Consider the following 14,366-nt stretch of genomic DNA (forward strand, 5'->3'; position numbering starts at 1 on the left):
AATCCTGCCAAGTTTATCCGAGGGCCACGTGCCCTTGTGGGACATGCACAAGGGCCAGTCAGCCGTGAGCAGAGGAACCACAGGAACGATCTGCAGGCCTGGGATCAAATGCCAGCTCATCTGCTTACTGTGACACTTTGGCCTCAGTGTTTCCTTCTGGGCACTGAGGATGAGTAGCATGGAACTCATAGGGTCGTTGCGAATATTAAATAAGAATGTGTGTAAAGTGCTTGGCACAGCATCAGGCTTGTGGTTGATAATAAACAGTAGCTCGTAAGCTGATAACGGTGGCCTTGTTATTATCATGGGTGATGCATCTGATTCACTCACTTTACATATGTCAGGTGCTGGCCTAAGTGTTTACCTGTGTTACTAACTGTAATGGTAGGAGTCTGCCAGGCACACCATCTAATTCCCATGGGATAGATACATTTTGTCTAAACCCAAAAGGCTGCAATTCAAAATGCCTGCCCTTGGGTGGGGATTGTACATGGCATAGGAAGAGCTGGACAGCTCCCCTTGGTCCTCAGAGGAAGAGCTGATTCTTTCCTAGGATGCAAAAGCCACATCTGGGACATAGCACTAGGGCCTGGCGATAGGCTGGGAAAGGGCCCCCAGAAGCTGAGCACACAGGGCAGCTTCTCAAGTCAGTGTGTGTCTCCTTCCCAGATGTGCTGCCAGCCCTGCCCAGCCCCCTGACCCCCACAGGGCACTAGGAAGGTAAACAGGGCTTCTGCTGCTGCCTGTGAGGCTGCTGCAGGAGGTTATCCGTCTGGAGTTAGCAAGAGTCGGCCAGGTCTGTGAGCCACAGTCGGATGCCCGTCAGCTGGGGACAGAGATCCAGGGATGAGACTGTTAGGGCAACTTCCCAGATGCCCTGAAGCTGGTCTTTGTGCTGCTTCCCTGACGCTTGAACTGTAAGTGGCTGGGAGTGGAAGGAGCCAGGGATCTCTGACCCCATGTGTTGTGCCCATGTCTGTGACAGGCCATGCAGAGAGGAAGCCCAGGCCAGTGCGGGAAGCAAGCCCAGCCTCCCAGCAGGCTTCTCCCCCAGGCCTGAGAGTGGCGCCGGTCTGGGCCTTGTGACCACAGTCACTTTCAATATGCCCCTCTAGCAGGGCGTCCTTCCCTCAGGCCACAGCACAGAGGCCAAGAGGAAAAGGTGGTGGAATCTCACAGGCGTGAGTTCAAGTCCAGCTTTCCATTTACCAGTGTGACCTAGGGCTAAGACCAGCTCTGTGAGAATCTGTGCCTCAGTTTCCTCACCTATAAGTTAAAGGTGATAAAAAACGGGCTCCTGACAGGATTCAGTAAGAATGATGCATGTGTGGTATTTAGCCCAGGTCTGGCACATAGCAAGTGCTTGAAAAATGTTAGCTATTCTTCTTCTAATTATTTCGATCGTTTGTGAGGTCCCCGAATGTACTGTGATTGAGCAATTAAACCAATTCCAGCCAGAAAGTCCACAAGGGCCAGTGTGAGAGTGAATCTTACCAAAGTCCAATGTGATTTGGTCTTGATCCTTCTGCCACCCCGAGGAAGTGGCCCGGGCCGGCCACAGAGGGACTGGAGAGCCCGTTTCCCATGGCCACCTGATCGCACAGCTGCGAAAGACAGAGATCTCAGATGATGTTCCCCCTGGATCCCCTTTGGCCTCTGTCCTGGCCAGGGTCCAGGAGAAGGATGGGGAATAGATGTCTCTGAACAACGTTGCTCAAAGTGAGTAGCAGAGCAGGGCATGGAGCCCAAACCTGCTGAAACTTCCTTAGATTTCAGTCCTGACCATGTGGGTGGAGGCAGCCCACCACTGCTTCAAGCAATTGCTGAGAAAATAGGAGGCGAGTAATTGCTCACAGTCTGCCCCATGAGGAGACCAGACCATCTTTGTTAGGGACCTGAGCTCAAGAGCCCCGCCCAGCAGAGTGTTGTTCCCGCTCCTATTTCCTCCTCCACTGTTGCCTTCTTTCTCTTCAGGAACAGACTGTGTTCCTGTGTTTACCTGGGAGGATAGGAGGCTGCTGTGTCTGGGTATTTCTCTGTACACTGGTCCTTCCTTGCCCCCCACCCAGAGGATGCCTGGGCTGGATTGTAGATTTCCGGAGTTGCCTACTTGAATCACAGGCTTTTATTTTTAGAAGATTACAAGTGCGAAGCCTGGGGACTGAGAGCTGGGTGGGGGAAGAAGCTCAGGGGTCTGAATATGGTCACTGTGGCATGGGAGCGGAGTCAGACACTAAGGGGAGTAAGTGAGACGGTGGGAAAACGGAGGTGAGGAAGTAGGGGGGATCCCACTCTCCTAGCACCCAGAGCAGGGATCAGAGTCTTTATTGGCTGGGTTGGGGAGGGCTGGCCTGCGGAGGGGGATGGGTCAAAGGTCACCTTTCTGGCATGTAGCTGGATCCCCAGGGAGGCTGAGGAGCCTGGGAAAGAGACTGAGAAAGTCCCTCCCCACGCCCCCCCACCAACCCCCAGGCCTTTGGGACTGGGAGAACAGCTTCCTGCACAGACAACTCCTCAGTCCCCTGGCTAGGGACGTCTTAACCCTTCTGGTGCTGGAATCAGAGAAAGCAGAGGGCAACACAGATGTGCACACGTGTTCTCATGGGCGTGGTCCCAATGCTGGGTCCCACACAGGTGGGGCCTTCTGCTTGTTGCCCTGCTCAACACACTGCTCCTGGAGTCCCAACCCCAAAGCCCCAGATTGCCTGAAGGGGCAAGAATTCTGTTGGTTCTCTTCTCCCAGAGCACAGAGAGAGGCAAATGGGGCGCTTTCCTTAGGGATGGTGGGCACAGCATCTGCTCCTTCACTAGTGGGTGGTGAGGGTCTTCAGACAGACCTCAGAGGTTACAGGGTTAGGAAGTCCCCATCTCGTGATGAATGGAAGTCCTCTGGGCTGAGGGAAACTTGCCTTCAAGTCAAGGGACCTGGTTTGTCTGCTTGTTTCTGTGTGACCCTGGGGACTTACTTCACTCCGGGATTTGGATGCAGCCCCTGGAAAACAAGAGAAAATCAGAGCTGAGATGGTCTAGTGCCCTAAGAGGGTTTCTCTTGGCCCTTCTTTCCCTGGAGTCCCCTGCCCAAGGCACATCCAAGTGCACAGACAGTTCGTTCAGGGCTTTCCTCTCCACCTGCTCTATGGAGGCAGGGAGCCATCTGCTTTCTCCACCTGTGCCCAGCTTAGCGTCTTGCACACACTCTTCCAACAAGCTTATGATAAACGATAAACGATAGATGGACCACTCAACCCTGACTAAAGGATGGGATATCATTTTCTTTTTCCATTGGCTCCTCAAGAGCTTTAGACTGGGAGTCGGAAAGACCTGGCCTGGGGTCAAATCCTAACTGTTACTCACCAGCTGTGAGGTTTTGGGCAAACCACACTGCCCCTCCAAGACTCAGTTTCATTTATTTGTAGAAGTTAGAAATATAACATCTACCTTATAAATGTGTCAGGATAAATCCAAAGAGCCTTTGTAAACTCTAAAGTGATATGCAAAAGCAAGAAGTATTGCTACCAGTATTATTGTTAATCCTAGACCTAGTTCAGGGGTAGTACAAAATGTGGTGGTTTTTGAGCTGGAGGTGTCTTGATAATTTGGGCAAGTTTCTTAACCTCTCTAAGCCTCAATTTTCTCGTCTGCAAAGTGGGGATTATACAGCAAAGAGTTGTTGTGAATGTAAATGAGAGAGTACTGTTAAGTCCTCACTGTGACTTGAAACAAAACGACTTATACCGAAACCACTTTTACTATAGGCTAATTGATATAAACAAGAGTTAAGTTCCCAGAGTATCCCAATGTTATAATGAAACGATGTTAAATGAAACAATGTTATTCAAGGAACTGCTTGCTATACACATAAAAGGTTTGCACTGTGCCTGGCCTGTGACAAACTCCATAAATAAGGTCTGTTATTGTTTTTACTGCCCCCTCGTTAATTGCTCTGGCTGCTTCACTCCCACCTGGAGGAGATGGTTGCTTCACCTGTATTTTCCATGTATGATGACAAATATTTCCAGCCTCTTTTGGATAAAATGTGTTTCACAGAAACTGCCTTTCTCACAGCCCTTAGAGGAGGCAGAGCAGGAGAGAGTGTTGTTCAGGTGAGGCCAGAGGATGAGGGCACTGTGGAGGATTGTGTGGCAGTCAGGGGTGACGGATGGGGGTCAGAGGCTGTCCCAGCACCCCCCACCCGGCCACCGGGATTGAGGCCACTCCGCCTGCCAGGCCGACCTCATCGATGTTGGGAGCTGCTTATCAGGTTAGAGCGGAGTCGCTGTCTCTGGCTGTCTCTGCACATTACCGGACCCATCCGTCCTGCTCTCCTGTGTGCCCTGCCTGCCCCCAGCTCTGCCTGTGCTAACTAGTTAATTGGATCTTGGCTAACCTGGTTATGGGCCAAGTCAGCCCAGCTCCTCTGCTTCCAGAAGCCGGGGTGGGGGCAGGGCAGAGCAGCTGTACATGTGTGTGCGTGATCATGTGTGTCTGTGTATAGGAGCCTGCCTTTATGCTCTTGTTTGAAGCCTCCCAGGATCCCCTGGATCTTGGTGCGTGGGGTGAGCCCAGAGCACCCCAATCTGCAGTGATGATTGAGAGTATGGTAATTGAGCCACAGCACCCTATTCCAAAGTTCAGCTCTGCTACTAACATAATCTGTATGACTTCAGCTTCCTCCTCTATAAACTGTATTATAAAATAATAAAATGTGCCACCTGGCGTGGCTGTGAAACTTGAGAGAAGCAGAACGTCCACCTCAGTGCCTGGCACTTAGTAGGCGCTCTGTGAATATGAACTGTGGTCGCCATCATCACCCTCATTAGGCGCATTGGGTTCCTGCCATCCGCCCCCATCCTGGGGGTGGGGGTGGGAGGGATCGCAGAGTGGGAGGTGGGAGAGGCTTTCATTCACAGTTCCTTGCAGGTGTTTCCTCTGAGGCACGACTCCAATCTCCTCAATTGTTCCTTATGCAAATATTATGCTAATGATGGTGTCCCGAACATCCCTGTGTCCCACTCCGGGAAGGTGTAGGGTGGGCTGATTCCCCAGGTTTCACTTGGGCTCAGTCCGTCCCCTTCCTCCTTCAAAGAGAAGCAAATGCCAGTCCTCAGACGATACTAGTCTTCAGGGCAGAGAGGGAGACCCAGATCCAACCGAGAGAGAAACAAAGAAAGGCCTCAGTCTTGGGAGGAGACAGACAGCCTCATCATCGCCATCATCATCAACATCCAAAAGGCCTTTGGAAACGTCAGATTACTCCCCGCCCTGTGCTGGCTACTCTGCAATTACAGAGGCCCAGCCCTGGGCCCCGGGGAGTGGGGGGGTGGGGAGTCGGAGGAGGAGCTAAGGTTTGCTGAAAGACAAGTGGCCATTCTCTGGTCCTCCTTGAGGGCAGGGGCTGTGCTCAGGCTCCGCCAGCATCCCAGCTCCCGGCAAAGGGCAGGCTCACAATAAAGTGGGGAGACTGATTAGGAAAGTGATCTCCAGTCAGCCACAGCACTTCTTGTCCCCTTATGCTTTCACTTTCTTACCACCTGTGTGACTTCACCTCTTTGTCTTGTTTTCTCAACTATAAAATGAGCATAACAATTCCTGCTTCTCCAGGCTCATGTGAGAATTACATGAGATGAATTAAATGAGATGCCGTAGGCCTGAGTAGAGCGATAGCAAAGGAAAAGCTAAGGTCCATCCCTGCTCCATGGCCCACGTTAGGGTGGTCAGACATAATTGGTCCTGCTTTGTACCTGGCAACATGATCAGTTTTCTGAGCCAAGATAAATATTAAGTTGGTGCAAAAGTAATTGCAGTTTAACAGGTTAAAAATAATTGCAAAAAATTGCAATTACTTTTGCACCAACCCAATAATAAAATCAACTGGAATATGCCCTCCCAAACTAGGTGGGTTTGAGAGTGGGGTTTCCACGAAACGCTTAAGCTGACCTCTGGGTTAATGTTGGACAAGATTTACAGTTGAACCTTAATCTTCTGCCCCTGTCCTCCGGGTGGTATAAAAATAGAGGTGGGAGAGGTGCCAAGATGACAATGTAGGCACACGCACAACAGGGGGTGGGGGTGCTGACCAGGCCAATCTGGAACCAGCCTCTTCCCTTCCAGGAACCCTCCGGGAACACTGCGGTGGTTTTCCTGAGATGTCCAGACCTGCAGGCAGCAATGCCATGACCCCTCCAGTCCCTGTAGAGAGGAATGCCAGCACTTGAAGCATACAGCAGGGCAGACCTCGCGGCCCTCCAGACATAGTAAGTGCTCAATAAACACAAATTCATTGGACTGGGGAGACAGCCACGAGGACACTGACAAACAAATAACAAATTGCACAAGCAGCAGGTCACTGCAATTAAACCAAGGAGGACAGTCAGCTATTAATATCAGACAGTGGGCAGGGTTAACAGCCACGGAGGGTGGCTGTGAAAGAGTCACCTCCTGCGCCCACAGGGCTTTCCCTCTGTGGTGGCCTTCTCAAGAGGGCTGCATAGCAGCAAGTGCCCTCCTGGCTTCAGCCTTTGTGGAGCCCCAACTGGTCTGTCTTGGGGCCCCCACGTTAGGGCCCTGGCCTCTCCCACTCCTGCCTACCTCCTAGAACCCCACAGCCTGTTATCTGCACCTCCGTTGTGATGCCTATCAGAATGAGCCCAATTAGAATTCTTTCTACCCAAGCCTATCTCTTCCCTAAGATCCTAAACTCCCCAGGGCAGGATTTGTCCTGGGCCACTGTTGGTGGAAGCCAACCCCTGTCCTGCAATGGATGCTTAACAAAGTGTTTTGAAATGGAAAATTAGGGTGAGAAGGAGAAGGGGAGTTAGGAAGAAGGGAAAGAAAGATGTGAGAGGGGAGAAGAAAAAAAGAGAGGGAGGAAGGAAGAGGGGGATAAGCAAGGCCGCTAGCCATGTCTGTTCTCTGAATCAGAGGACACAAGCCTAGCCCTATGTTTGGTGCTAACAGTCTACTTGGAAGGATACGGTGGTCACACAGAGCCTGGCTCCCGTCCTTCTGTCCTGTCGCTGGCTGTGTCACTGGCCTAGACCTGCTCTCTGCCCTATCACTCCCAAGCTCCCCTTGGCAACCCACCTCTGAGGAGGTACTCCTGGGTGCCATCCAGGGGGTGGGGGTCTGGCAGGAACCACACCAAGCCAGGGAGCACGGCCAAGAAGGAGTCTGCAAGGCAGATGCCGCCCCTCTCCTGCAGCCTTGATTAGAGAAATTGAGATGTTAATAATATTCCGAGATGCAAGGTGCTAATTAAAGTTAATTACTGTTTCCTTGTGAAGTAACCTCTCCTCGTGTTTACCAGGAGCAAGGCTGCCAGCCGCTCCCCTGGCTTGTGCCAATCACGATGCCTGCTGCTCAGTGTCCCACACCCTCACAGGTGCCCTCAGCTGCCCCAGCCCAGCTCAGGCAGGCCCCACAATCCGAGGTTCCCAGACCCTGCCTCTTGGCATAGAACCCAGAGCAGCCCTGCCAAGGAACATGGGGACAGAGGCACATGAGTGGCCCACGGGGCCTGGGGCTAGTGGCCTCAGGGCTGGCACCCCTGTCCTTTGCCTCCTTCCCTCGTTCAGAGTCTTGCCCTGTCTCTTTCCATCACTTGGACCTGGAGCGAGTAACTGAACCTCTTAGAATTTCAGTTTTCTTATCTGCAAATGGGGCTAATAATTTCTACCTTGTACAGTTGTTGTGAGGATCAAATGAGACGCTGCCTGTAAAATGCTCACCACAATCACATAGCTGGGATTTAATAAGCTCTCAATTAAGGTTAACTGTGATTATTGTTGTCTTTGTTAACCATCTCCCTCCCAAATCCCTCTCCTGTGTGGTCTGGCTGCAGGAGGGGGTGGGTCAGCTGAGTACACACAATGACACACCACCCCAGGCACACTGCATACATAACCCTGCACCAGCACACCTGAGCAGCTCTCTCCCCTTGTGGAGGGCCTCCACTCCCTGGCCGCACCCCCCACCCCCACCCCCGGCTCATCCTCTTCTTATGGCCCTGGTCTCAGCCTCACCCAGGGAAATAGAGAAGAGAAAGAAAGCTGGTAGCACTCTCAGGAATAACTTTGCAAAGCCCAGAATGTGTGTGTGTGTGTGTCCCCACTCTTGTGTTCCAGGCTTCATAGGGCTTTGGGGGAGAGGCCACCCTCTTGGGAGCCTCAGGTTGCCATGACAACCACTGCAGGTGCACACCTCCAATCTCCTCTACTCCCCCCAACCACAGCCACTCTGGCCAGTTCTTGGGGAGAAACAATTTCTCTGATGGGAGTCTCCCCATCCTTACCCCAGGCTACCTCTCTGTCCCTTGCCTGCCATATCAGGAAGCCCGTGGACCAGGGAGAGGGTCAAGGGACAAGGCAGAGCCCGAGAAATGATTCTTTTTCAACCCAAGCTTCCTCTGGGGGCTTAGTGCTAATGAGTTAAAATTGCGGTCACCTTTGATTTGGGAGGACAAAAGCTTCTGAAGGGGCCTCCGTAGGTATAGCATGGGTGATCAAAGGGTCAGAACCCCCTGCTGGCTTTTCTCTGAGGGTAACGCTGGCTAGCCCAGCCTGGAGCATTTCCTGTTTATGGGTTTAGAAGGGAAGGGGACCTGAGGCTGGGCATCCCGCCCAGATTAGGGAGTGAGGGTGGGTTGAAGGGACATTGGTGGCACCAGCAGGCCCTGGGAAACCCCCAGGGCGCTGCTGTTCCTGGTGGCTTCTGTACTTTACCCATTCTGGCCCCAAACCCAAATTCCAAGCATAGCCTTGCTGAGGGCAGACCCTGTCCTTGGCTTCCTATTCCAAGCGTGATCGCTTCCTGCCTGTAGGGGTCGCTGTAGGGGTCTGGATTTCTTCCCCCAAAGCCCATGCCTCCTGGCTCTTGCTCCTTCCTTACACCTGCCTCTTTCCCAGTCTCCCTCTCACCCCCATCCCGCACTCTTCTCCCCTCCCCCACCTCCTTCCCCTTCTCCACCACAGTCCTTCTCACCTACCTCCTTACACACCCGTGGCTCACCCACCCTCTGCCTCCCTTTTCTTGCTCTGGCTGCAAAATCCCCAAGCAGATTTTCCTTCCTTCCTTCATTCAACAAACATTTTTGAGTGGTGGGAAATAAATTAAACAAGATTCTTGCCTCCTGCAAGCTTTTACTCTAGTGGGAAGAGACAAATTGAACAAGTAAACAAAGAAATGAAATAATGATAGATTGGGGTAAGGTCAAGCAGAAGGACAAAAGGGGAGCTGTGAGAGATGACAAGGGCACCTTCTAATCTCCTACTTAGATATGGAGGAAAAGAGTCAAGGAGAATAGGCGATAGGGCCACCTGAGGCAGGGATTTGGCAGAGGCTGTCCCCCAGTGCATCTGTAAGCAGTGGACGTGGAAGCCACTGGAGCCTGCTGCTATCTGCCCATTTGCCACCCGCTCTGATGGATACCTTCCTCCTCAGTCAACCATGACAGACAGAGACATAGAATCAGAGAAACCTCCTCCCTGCCACCCCCAGCCCTGCTTCCAGACCACCAGTTTTTTTCCAACTACTTGGCTCTCCTGATAATACTGATACTATTGAGATGAGGGGCAAAGTTCCAGTCTTGGGGGGACCGAAAGGGGGAACCAGTACATGGGCAAGAAAAACGTGACCATCTCGAGTACAGCTTCAAACCTGAACCACTACAGCTATAAGAAATAAAATATGCATGTGCTGAGAGGGTTTTGGAGGGATCCTGACCAGGAAAGGGTTCATCAGAGCCGTTTTCTGTGGGCGTAGCACTGGGAGGGTTGGGGTGCATGCAGAGGGCACTGGGCATGTGGGAGAGTGCCAAACCACGTGGAGTCACGAGCGCATTCACAAACACGGCTCGAGGACTTTGCCCTCCCAGTGCTGCAGCCCCATGAAATATTTAGGCTTCTGGACGGCGCTCATCCCTTATTGTCCCCCTCAGCAAGTACACTGCCCCTATATCATTTCTGGCTGCCGGCCTCTTCCTGCTAGATGTAGAAAAGGGAAAATCAAACTGCAGACTGGAGGAGGGTCTGTTCCTACCCTGTGGGCAGGGGGCAGGATCCAAGTCTCTCAATACTCCCCCCACAGGCAAGGTCATTTTTGCTCCCAAGAAACGGAGAGCAGAATAAGAAGGGGGATTGGAAGCAGCCTACTTCAGGCTCCTGAAGGGCCCAGGGAAAGGAAAGGAGTCTGGGGTGATGATCAAAGCTGCCTTTTATTTAGCACTTACTATTTATTGTGCTAAGCAGTTTACATGCATTATCACCTTGAATCCACACTACAAATGTAGGATTTATTATCCCCATTTTATGGAGAAACTGGCGCTCAGAGAGGATTAAGTAAGTAGCCCAAAGCAATCCACAGGCCAGTGCCAGAGGCCAAGCTCCACGTATTGTGTCCTCTGCAACAAACTGCAGAGGAGATAAGGCTTAGTTGGGGGGGGGGGGGGAAGGAAGTAGAAGTGAGTGTGAGTGTGTGTGTGTGTGTGTGTGTGTGTGTGTGTGTGTGTGAAGTCATGCCAGGGGGCAGCACCTGCCCCAGTCCCTCTTATTCCCCAAAGACGAGGCTGCTTTCAGTATAATCCCCTCGCCTGCTCCTCCTTCACTCCAAAATGGATCAGCCCCAGCCACAACTCCTAAATACTTCACTTGCTTATTAGACAAACATTATTGGCCAGAGACTGGGAGACCCTAAGGAAGGGGGAAAAGGAAGGTGAGTAGATAGGGAGAGCAGGAGAGAGAGTGAGGTGAGCCAGAGTGACAGCCAGAGAGAGACTAGGGGCAGAGGCAAAAGCAGGTGAGTGTGAGGGAACACTAGTGACAGTTGGGCACGGGTGTTAGAGTGACCCACTGCCGGGACATCCACTGGATGGTGACAGGATGGAGGGAAGGTGTAGATAGAACTCCTACTCCCACCCCACCCAGCTGTCTCTACCCACCCATACCCCCTCACACCCCCGTTTCTTCCCCCCCCCCCACACTGTCCTCTCCAGAACAATTCTAATTAGACTAAGTGACTAAGAGGCAGCTTCAGCCTGAACAGCCAATTAGGCTGGGAAGAAGAGAAAGTAGCTTCCCCAAGTCTCCCACCCCCTCATCTGCCTTTTACGTAAAAGTACCATAGCCCAAAACTCAAGTTCCCCTGCTCCTGCTCCTCCCTCACTGCCCACTGTGTCCCCATTACCTGTATCCAGGCAGCCCCCAGCCCACTGCTTAGTTCCCACCTTGACCCCTCCATCCTCAAGCCCTGAGTCCATTCAAGGCTTCCTGGCAGAGGGTGCAAGGAAAAAGTGGGGGCTTCCTTGGGAGTCTATCTTTTTGAGTCTCTTTATTTCTGCTGTTTCTCCTCTCTGTCTCTCCCTCTCTCTCCTCTTCCCCTGGCACTTATTTCTAACATCCATGGACCAGGCCTACTGGTTGCCATGGAGACGCAGTGTGCAGCTGGATGGTGAGTGTGTGAGAGGAGCTGTGCGCGCTCTGTAGCTTGGGTGGCTGTGTGTGAAACGTATCGATGTGCAAGGAAGCATTCTTCAAGACCTCCCTGAAGTGACACCCAAACCAAGGGGAGACTCCAAAAGGCCCCAGTGACCCTAAACCCCTTGGCCATATTCATTTGGGACATATCCTGTCTCTCAGCCCCTGCAGGTCAGATACTAAATTCTGCTCAGTTCAGGCTTTGGATTGGCAGATTGGGGAGGGGCCCCAAACTGCCCCTCCTGTTCGCGAGGATTGGGAACCCCAGTAAAGGAACAGGAGGAGGCAGAGACCTTTCCTGTATGGGAACAACTGGAGTGAAGATTAAGCTGTGCGGATGCGCCGACTGCTGAGGCCGGCAGCCCCACACCACTCTAGGGCTTAGGTGTGGGGAGGTTGGTCCAGCAAGCCGGAAATGCCCCTCGTTTCTGTTTACTTGACCTAGTATTTATCCAGAAGGTTGGGAGAAGTGAGAGACCTAGGTTGCTGCCCTCAGGAAGCTTAGCATCTTAGAGGAATCAGGCTAATTTCTTCATGGGTTCTCATCTCAGGGCCTTGGCAGCTGTACCAGGAATCCTCTGTTCTGAGCTCGAACTCTTTAGGTTGCCTTAGAGAAGCTTCGCAGGCCACACTGAATAAGGCAGCCCCTGCCTCTCCCCCACCTCCAGTTATCCTCCTTCCTGTCCCACTGTTTGTTTCCTTCACAGCGCTTTAACACAATCTATAATTATCCCATTTGTTTGTTTATTGTCTGTCTTTTCCACTGGAATGTAAGTCCCAAAAGGCAGTAGGGACCATGGCTGTCTAATTCAGTGTGGTAATACCAACACCTGCACAGGGCCTGACACATCGTAGGTGTTAAACATGTGTTAAATAATGGGCAAATTATTTCAGTGAAGCCCCACAAATAATCCTCCAGGATGGTAAGCATTATTCTCCCTATTTTACAGACGAAGAAACCGAGGCTCAGTTACCTGTCCAAGGTCATACCACTAGGAAGTGGTGCAGCCAGAGTTCTAATGCAGTAGGTCTCTGCCTTCAGGTGTAATAGGAGGAGGGGACTATATTCTCTAACCTACACTGCACCTGGTTCCTCTTCCTGTCTGACTCTGGGTGTGTCTCCCAACCCAGGCATCCCCAGAGAAACCTGGAAGAAGGAGGGAGGAGGACAATTAGAATCTGTTGAGAATGTAAATCTGACCTTTTCTTTCAGAGGCTTAGGATCCCACAATGGCTCCCTCCTGCCCTCCTTAGGTTGACCAGTAGGCCCTTCTAGGTCTGGCTCCTGCCCTCCTTTCCAACTTCTCTTGTCCTTTTGAACTACCTCACCTTCTCCTCCTCCACCTACAGGCCCTTGCACACACTACTCCTTCAGGCTGCAACACTGACCCCTTTCTCAGTGGACTGTTCCCCATCTGCCCTTTGAAACTCAGCTCTGGCACCACCCCTTCCAGGAAGCCTTCTGGACTCCTGCTGGAGGAAACACCTCCTTTGGCTCTCCAGCCTGAGTTTACAGCTCAGGGCAGGGCTGAACACATGATGTTGTGGTCATTGTTTACCTGCCAGCTTTTCTCATAGGGACCTTGTGTCATTCTTTGAGCTGGCACAAGGGAGGGGCTCAGGAAATGAGTGAATCAACCTGGGGCAAGTCCCTTGACCCGACATCTTTTCCAGGGCTTGTCCTTAACAGAAGGCCCTCCCACTGGTTCGGTGCCTCCTCTGATGTGGAGGTGAGGCCTCTGGTTTAGGGGCCAGTCACCCTGGCCATGGCCCGGAGACGGCTGGTGAGGGGCACAGGGTTGCACACTGAGCCAGGGAGCTGACCTGATCTTGTGAATTCAGACTGACAGAGGGGCCTTTATCTTTCCTTTCCCTCTCCCCACCCCCTACCTCCAACGCCAGGCTCCGGAAGCACCTGATCCAGCCCTGATTTTGGCGGTGTCTTCTTCATTCCCACCCCCAGCCCATCCACCACAGCAAGCAGATCCAACCTCGCGTCTCCGAAGGTAGCGAGGGGACCTGCGGTGGGCACCAGGCCCTGTGAAGCCTTGCGAATGGGAATAAAGGGGCGCCCGCGACCCCAGCTGTACCCGCGGTCGATCTGGGTTTACACGGAAGCTCATCCAGGATTAGTCCCTGCACTCGGCTAATCCCTGCGGCAGAAGCGACCCCGGGGTCCGGGAGCCGGGCCCATGCTGCAGGGGCGGGGGATGAGGCGCGCGGGCCAAGCGGAAGCGACCGGCACGCGGGGGGAGGGGCGCCCGGGAGGAGGGGCCAGGAAGGCAGCCTATCCGGTCTCTATTATTCCTCCTCTCCTGAGCCGGTGTTTACCCGCGAGCCCGACCGAGGAGGCCCGGGCCGCTCGGGCCCAGAAGCAGGGGTGGGGGTTGCAGTCGTAGACGGGGACTGAGACCTTTTCGGGTCCCCAAGTCGACTTCCAACTTTCGTGCTTGAGCGTGGGAGGGAGCGACAGACAGACAGATGTCTCCCGCCTCTTCTCCCATCCAGCTCCGCAGTTCGTACTCGCTGCCAAATGGGGCTAGTGGGAATGGATACGTGCCCCTTGGAGGAAGGCAGCAGGGTGTAACCCCAGCGCCGCACCCCACCCCACCCCACCCCTGCCATCTCTAGCCTGCACCTTGGCTCCTGGTGGGGATGAGGTACTTGGAACGGGTTGGGCCTAGCAGACCGGCTTGGGGGCACTTGGAGGTGCACGGAATAAATAACCTGTCCTCAGTCTGCGTCCTCTTGCCCCCATCCCTGCTTGGTACCGATTAATCCCAGTCTGGGCTGGGTGCCTCTTATCTCAAGCGTGTCCCCTGACCCCCTCCAAGGTCTCTACTACCCCAGATTTAACCACCAGTATCTCCCCGGGACGCAGGCTGAGGGCCCGGAAGA

General features: G+C 53.0%; 1 long non-coding RNA gene across 1 annotated transcript; it reads left to right on the forward strand.

The window, feature by feature from the left end:
* The first annotated feature begins 1,511 nt into the window (after positions 1-1,511).
* On the forward strand, positions 1,512-14,347 carry LOC117017086 (uncharacterized). Its single transcript, XR_004422008.1, has 3 exons — positions 1,512-1,719; positions 6,112-6,254; positions 13,371-14,347. It is a non-coding gene; the product is annotated as an uncharacterized LOC117017086 (long non-coding RNA).
* Positions 14,348-14,366: the final 19 nt, after the last annotated feature.

Source organism: Rhinolophus ferrumequinum, chromosome 24, assembly GCF_004115265.2.
Source record: "Rhinolophus ferrumequinum isolate MPI-CBG mRhiFer1 chromosome 24, mRhiFer1_v1.p, whole genome shotgun sequence".
Classification (NCBI taxonomy): Eukaryota; Metazoa; Chordata; class Mammalia; order Chiroptera; family Rhinolophidae; genus Rhinolophus; species Rhinolophus ferrumequinum.